Consider the following 6,190-nt stretch of genomic DNA (forward strand, 5'->3'; position numbering starts at 1 on the left):
TATCTAGGGATAGCTAACTCCCATTTTCAACATGTCATTTCTGACAATAGGCCAACTATAAGGCATGACCCTTCTTCTACTTCAGGCTCTACTAAACCTAGGTGGGTAGACCTCAGATTCAAATGATATCGTACCAGTGCAAAAACATATCCCTAAATCTATTAAGTAGATGAAAACCCTTATTTCTCCTAATTACTCATGAAATGACATAGACCTACAGTAGCTAAATGTAGATTTATGACATTCATAAGCTGAGTGAGGGTTAAAATTTTATGCCTACTACACAACATGAAGAACTAAATTTATTTGAATAAAAGATTTGTGCAAATGCCATTCATATCAGCTTGCATCTGATCTAGTGATCAGTGCCTTATCCATTGAAACATAGAGTCATTATCAATAGGATGACCTAACTAGATTGCATTGCAATCAAGTTTATCAACTAAAATCCCCTAATCCCATACTTATGCAATATCCCCTTCATACACCCAGAAACCCTATCAAAACGATGAAGCATTTACTTAACTGCTTGAGTCAAAATCAACAAAGATCTAATACACACTTCATCCAAAATGTCTTAAACCAAATGAACATTATTCACTTAATCAAAAAGTTAATGACATATGAAGAAAAAGGAGACAGAATGAGAGAACTCAGATAAATCGTGCAAATCCCTTTTTGTATTTATCCTTGGAAAGACTAAATATAGTAACTGGTATCACCAAATGAAACTCAAGATAATTCACATGATCTAGCATCAATATCCATTATCTTAGAAATACAACACATGAAAATGAAATGCAAATCTACACAAGGTGGATGTGTGGCCTTCACTGCTAGAGCTCAACCTGGTAGTCAGAAAGCAAAACCATCTACAATCTTGGTTTTAACAATAGAACTAGAACCCTGCTGGTATTACACAGAGAAAACTACCAACAAGCTCAATTGAAAGAAAGAAAGAATGATATAGCAAAGAAAGGAATCCCAGATATGATTTCAGAGTGACATGTGTTCTCTTGGAATTTCATCCCTTGCAACTGAAAAACCTCTCTCCTCTTTCCACACATTGATCTGAGTTTGTTTTCATCATTTCTTGTAACAAATTTGAAAATATCCTCTATTCAATGATGAAAACTCTTTTGCATCCAAAATATCTAATTTTCCTTATGAAAATCTGGTAAAATTTTGAGCTTTTACTGATTTGGAAGTGGTTAAATTCACCTCAAACTGTATTTTTACTGTCTTTTATCGACATTCAGGTCATGACCTTTTTGAAAATCAAAATTGATCATCAATACCTAAATTTAGTTACACAATAGGAATTTGGAAGAAAACCTCTTATAGCATGAACTAGCTACTTCCTATGCAGAAACTGACCTCAGAATCAAAAAATTCATCTTCTCACAATTTCGGCGATATATAACACTACGATATTCGCCTCTCAGAAACCTCTAGAAAGTGATTTCAAAAAATACTCCCCTGGTATAAAATGTTGGTCTACAACCCCTTTTTTTAAAAGAATTTAAAAATTCAAAATTTCTAAAGTTAAATTTTAGAAAATAAACTTTTGAATTTAAAAGACCCTGTACGTACATTTGAACAACATTAAAAATTTTTGCATTTTCAAACATTTTAAAATTTTCCCTTATGCCTCCATTTGGGTCAACAAGCTTTGACCACCCTTTTTCCATGTGGTGACCTCTGATTGGTTGACCACTGCTCATTAGATGTCACAACATCATCTGCTCTAACTTGGTACCACATGTCAGTTACCCACTATCTCGCATTATTTATCTTCCTTGCAACTTTGAGAAGTGGGCATGTGCCAGCCATCGATCTGGACACGTGGCAGCATTTGGTAACTCCATTCTAAACTGTTCCTTTGGTGCCACCTCATGACCAGCTGGGACCTGTTGCCATGTGGCAAAATCCCACAATTCTACATTACTTATCTTCTAGGCATGTTGAAATTGCGAACTTGCACACACCGTTCATCTCACCACGTGGTGCGATCTCTTGCAATCTCTAGTTTGGGCGCCATGTCATCAATCTCATGTTTTAGTTTAAAATTTTATACACACAACCCACCAACTAACGTAATCCATGCGCATGTGGGTCCCTTCACAATAGCCAACACTTTTACGAAAGCCACAACTCATAGATATTAAGTCGTATGTAAAGAATTGTATTTAAAGAATAAAAGAAGTCCACCCCCGAGCAATGTGGGATATTGTTTTTAAACTGTATTTTGCCCCTGTTCCTCTGGCTTTTATCTTTTCATGGGCTTTTGCCACCTTTGCTCTGTGGATGCTTCCTTCACGTGGGATGGCTCGGTTAGATGGATTCTTCAATGCAAAAGCTTCCTTCTTATCTAACGTGTCTCCTCCTTTCTATCAATGACTAATCCCTTTGAAGCAATGGCTTTGTTCCTTATATGATTGTCGTAAACTTCTTTTACTAGTAGCTTTGCTTCTTCCTTTTTAATTTGAGGAACCACACCTCATCAAAAAACTCATCAGATCAGCGCATGTCTTTGCTCGTTGGAAGTACATAATTTGCTAGCATCTCGTTCACTACTTCTGGAGGAACTTCTTTTCCCATCTCCTTAAAACATTTTTTTTTTGGCTCATATTTTCAGCTTTTATGGAGGAGGGAAAATAACAATTGCAATCTTGTAGTAGTCCACAAAGGGCCTTAACTTGTGTTTTCGAGCACTCTTGTATACATTGGTTTGATCTAGGATAAAAATTTGGGGTATTTTGGCAGCCCTGGCTAATAATGTATTGAATATATTAGTAGCCCGATCCATCACCGGATCAAAATTCTCCCCATAGTTCCCTTTCCTCAGCAACCCATGAACCTTCATTTGGTCAAGTGCTAGATTTGTTCCAAGAAGCATATAACGCTTCTCTGGATGGCTTTTAAACCAATTCTTAGCCCAGGTAGTTTTGCCTAAAGTTGGAAACCCTACCATCATTAGAACTTCACAATCCTTTACAGAACCAAATTGGGGGCCAATTACACCATTCCCATCCTTGAGTGAAGCATTCCAAGGCTTGTAACCTTCTAGTGGAACAAGGCCATCCTCAATGCTAAACTGCATCTGGACTACAACATTCTTCAAAAGTACATGTGGAAAAATTGCAGACTCCCAATGTAATTTCTTAAGGGGTGTATCTATCACTTCAATACCCTTTGGACTTGAATCAAAACATTTAGCTACACCTAGTTGTGACCCATTCTTAGAAAAGGAAATTTCGGCCAAAGGATGGCTTTCAAGGTTCACTGCACACACATTAGTATCACCAACACTAAACTTTGAACCATAATCCAAGAATTTACCACCTATTGAAAACTTTCTAGTACCCCCATAACCAAAGCTTTGGCTTGTTTCACCGAGGCTTCCTACATTGTCATCACCTCTTGAAACACCAACATGACACAAATTTTGGTAATCAGGGGGTGTATCTTCCATTTCAACAGGTTGTGTAGTAGTGACCTTACAAGAGAAACACTATTTGCCACCTCTTATTCCTACAGAGGCATGAGCACCTGACCAACAATATGAAAAGCCTTTATCATGCAAGGCATGACCCTAAAGACCATTATCTTCAATGTCAAAATCTAGATTGGAGTCTGCGGGATTAAGCTGTACTCTTTGGGCCATCTCGTTGCCATCTGTGCTCAACTTCAATTTTTTTGTATCAGACTAGTCCTCAATCTATGGTGCAGGACATTGCTTTCCCTTTGATGCAATCTTCACTTCTCAACTCCTTGCTTCTCTAAGGATTAAAATAAGAGCTCTCCACTAGGCTTTATGGTAGCATTTTCTCAAAAAAACACTATGGTTTGGCATAGACTAAACATTATTTTTCAAGAAGTTATTTGAAAATGAATTTTTTTTTAGCAGGACCCATTTTTTAGGCCCGACTAATTTGCATTTACACGATAGGGTCCGGCTAAAAAAATTTTGTTTTCAAATAACTGAAATGTCAAAACTCACTCATTCATCATCTAATACTAATCCAAATTAGATTTAACCACTGAATCAACATTTGAAACTTATTTTATCTCTTTTGCCAACTAGTCAACTTAATGCCAGAAGGTCCTTTGACTACCCTTGAAAACTGATCCAAACAGCTAATCGAGCTCTGAAAACTGACACACTAATTCTCTGTTCTCAATTCTTACATCTTGTTAAATATTGTCTCATGAAAAATTTAGGGTCAGAAGATATTTTCTGTCGTAGTTTCCCTCTCAGAATTACTTGCAAGTAAACATGTCAGAAAACACTAAATTGGGTTTAGGTTTGGCTTTAAAAACTGGGTAAACTGACACTCGTGGAAACGAAAACTGAGGCGTTGAATCTCTGTCATGAGGTGAATATAAATCAGGGATTTGGGACCATGACGAATAACTAGGTGTAAATGGCAACTGGTCAAAGTGGGCTACTTGGATTTTGCAAACTAGAAACACTGACAGAAAACATTTTTTGCGAATGGAATTGACTTGGAAAAGTGTGCAAATGGATTTGTCAAGACATGCAAACTGGCACACTTGGAGCATTTTTAGTAGACAACATGATGGTATAATCCATTCAATCTAGGCAATCATAGATTTCAAGATATAACATCACGAACAGGGGTTCCAATCAATCTACAAATGCTCACACCAATAAAAAGATAGAAATTGCATTTGGAATTGCATTTGAAAACTGATCAAATAGTTTCATCATGAGCTAAAACTTGAAAAATAACAAGTCTGTGATGTCTACAACACAATGCAATAGGAAATTTAGCATTTGGGTCAACTGGTCAAAAGTTATAACACGTCAAACAGGGCTTCCCAGAAATCAGAAGAAATTGTATCAACACGACAACATTAAAAGATCAACTTTGAGGGATTCAAAACCTAGTCAAACAGACTCGAAATGACTCAAAATATAAAACATAGGCTCTCATGTATGGACACTAGACATTTCCAAAGCTGTAAGTCATGAAACATTTTTGGGTACGAGATATTCAGTTGCAAACACAACCTCCTGTCCCTATTTGACACTAAAGCAAAAATTGCAGATTTGAAATTTGCTCAAAATGAGACTTCACAAAATGGCTCCAAATCTCAATTTAACTTCATGGAACATGTGGACAGGCTGAATGGAGGGTGTTAGAAACATTAAACACCTCACGGGGCTCAAAGGTACAGTCGGGTACAAATGCATCAAAAAGTGTTTATATGGCTTAAATTTCTCAACGGTGCTCAAAATCAGGGCTACAATTTTGAGTGCCAATAGGGCCCAAAAAAATATTAAAGTGTGCAGTCACTTAGGAATTAAAATATAGCCTAAGGTTTTAGTATAAGGTATTTTCCCCCCCATTTTATCCCCCATTTTATTTGAATTTTAAAATATGTGAATGTTACTATGTTTAAATTCAAATATGGCAATTTTGGTAGGAAGACAAAAATGACCAACAAATTTGGTGACTTAGGGGGGATGCAAGCTAGCTATGCATTGACTAGTAGCCCATGCATCCATTGGGCAATAGAGCCATAGAAATCATGAAGATCTGCTTAGAAAATACCCTAAAATCACATAAAACATGCTTAGGAACCTCAAAACTACCTCTCTTCAATTGAAACTAGGAACCAAAAATACTCTGCAACCTCTGCAAAAAAACACATGTGCTTGTGCACTTCTTGGAAAGAAGGAAACCATAGGAAGGAAAATAATCTAACTATATACATGAAATACTCATCTTTTATTAGAAGCAAGACTTAAGATATATTCAATTAATTGGAATGGGAAGAATTTCACCATTAGGCCTATTTAATTGAAAAGCATTGGCTTGTTTGTAACTGATAACCACATAGGGACCACTCCATAGTGCATCAGATTTTGAATACCTCCTTGGTTTTTCCTTATCTACATCCCACTTGAGAAAAAAGGTCACCCTCTCTAAAGATTCTAACCTTAGCCCTCTTATCAAAGTTCTTTTTCATTTGTTGCTAATGTGCCTCTAGGGTCTACATGGCTTGGTTTCTTTTCTCTTCCAGATCCATTAGCTCTGTTATTCTTACTGTCATGGCATCACTTTCCATTAGCTCCAACTAACAAGCTAGTTCTAGAGATTGGAATTCTAATGAAATTGGAAGCCTTGCCTCCCTGCCATATACCAACATAAAGGGTGAA

The 6,190-nt window shown here is 36.8% G+C and overlaps 1 pseudogene; it reads right to left on the reverse strand.

Annotated features, from left to right (window-relative positions):
• Window positions 1-2,457: 2,457 nt before the first annotated feature.
• Window positions 2,458-3,667, reverse strand: LOC149550263 (uncharacterized; annotated as a pseudogene).
• Between the last annotated feature and the right edge of the window lie 2,523 nt (window positions 3,668-6,190).

Source organism: Cupressus sempervirens, chromosome 7 (assembly GCF_028749045.1).
Source record: "Cupressus sempervirens isolate cs-2001-9-10 chromosome 7, ASM2874904v1, whole genome shotgun sequence".
In the NCBI taxonomy this organism is placed as follows: domain Eukaryota; kingdom Viridiplantae; phylum Streptophyta; class Pinopsida; order Cupressales; family Cupressaceae; genus Cupressus; species Cupressus sempervirens.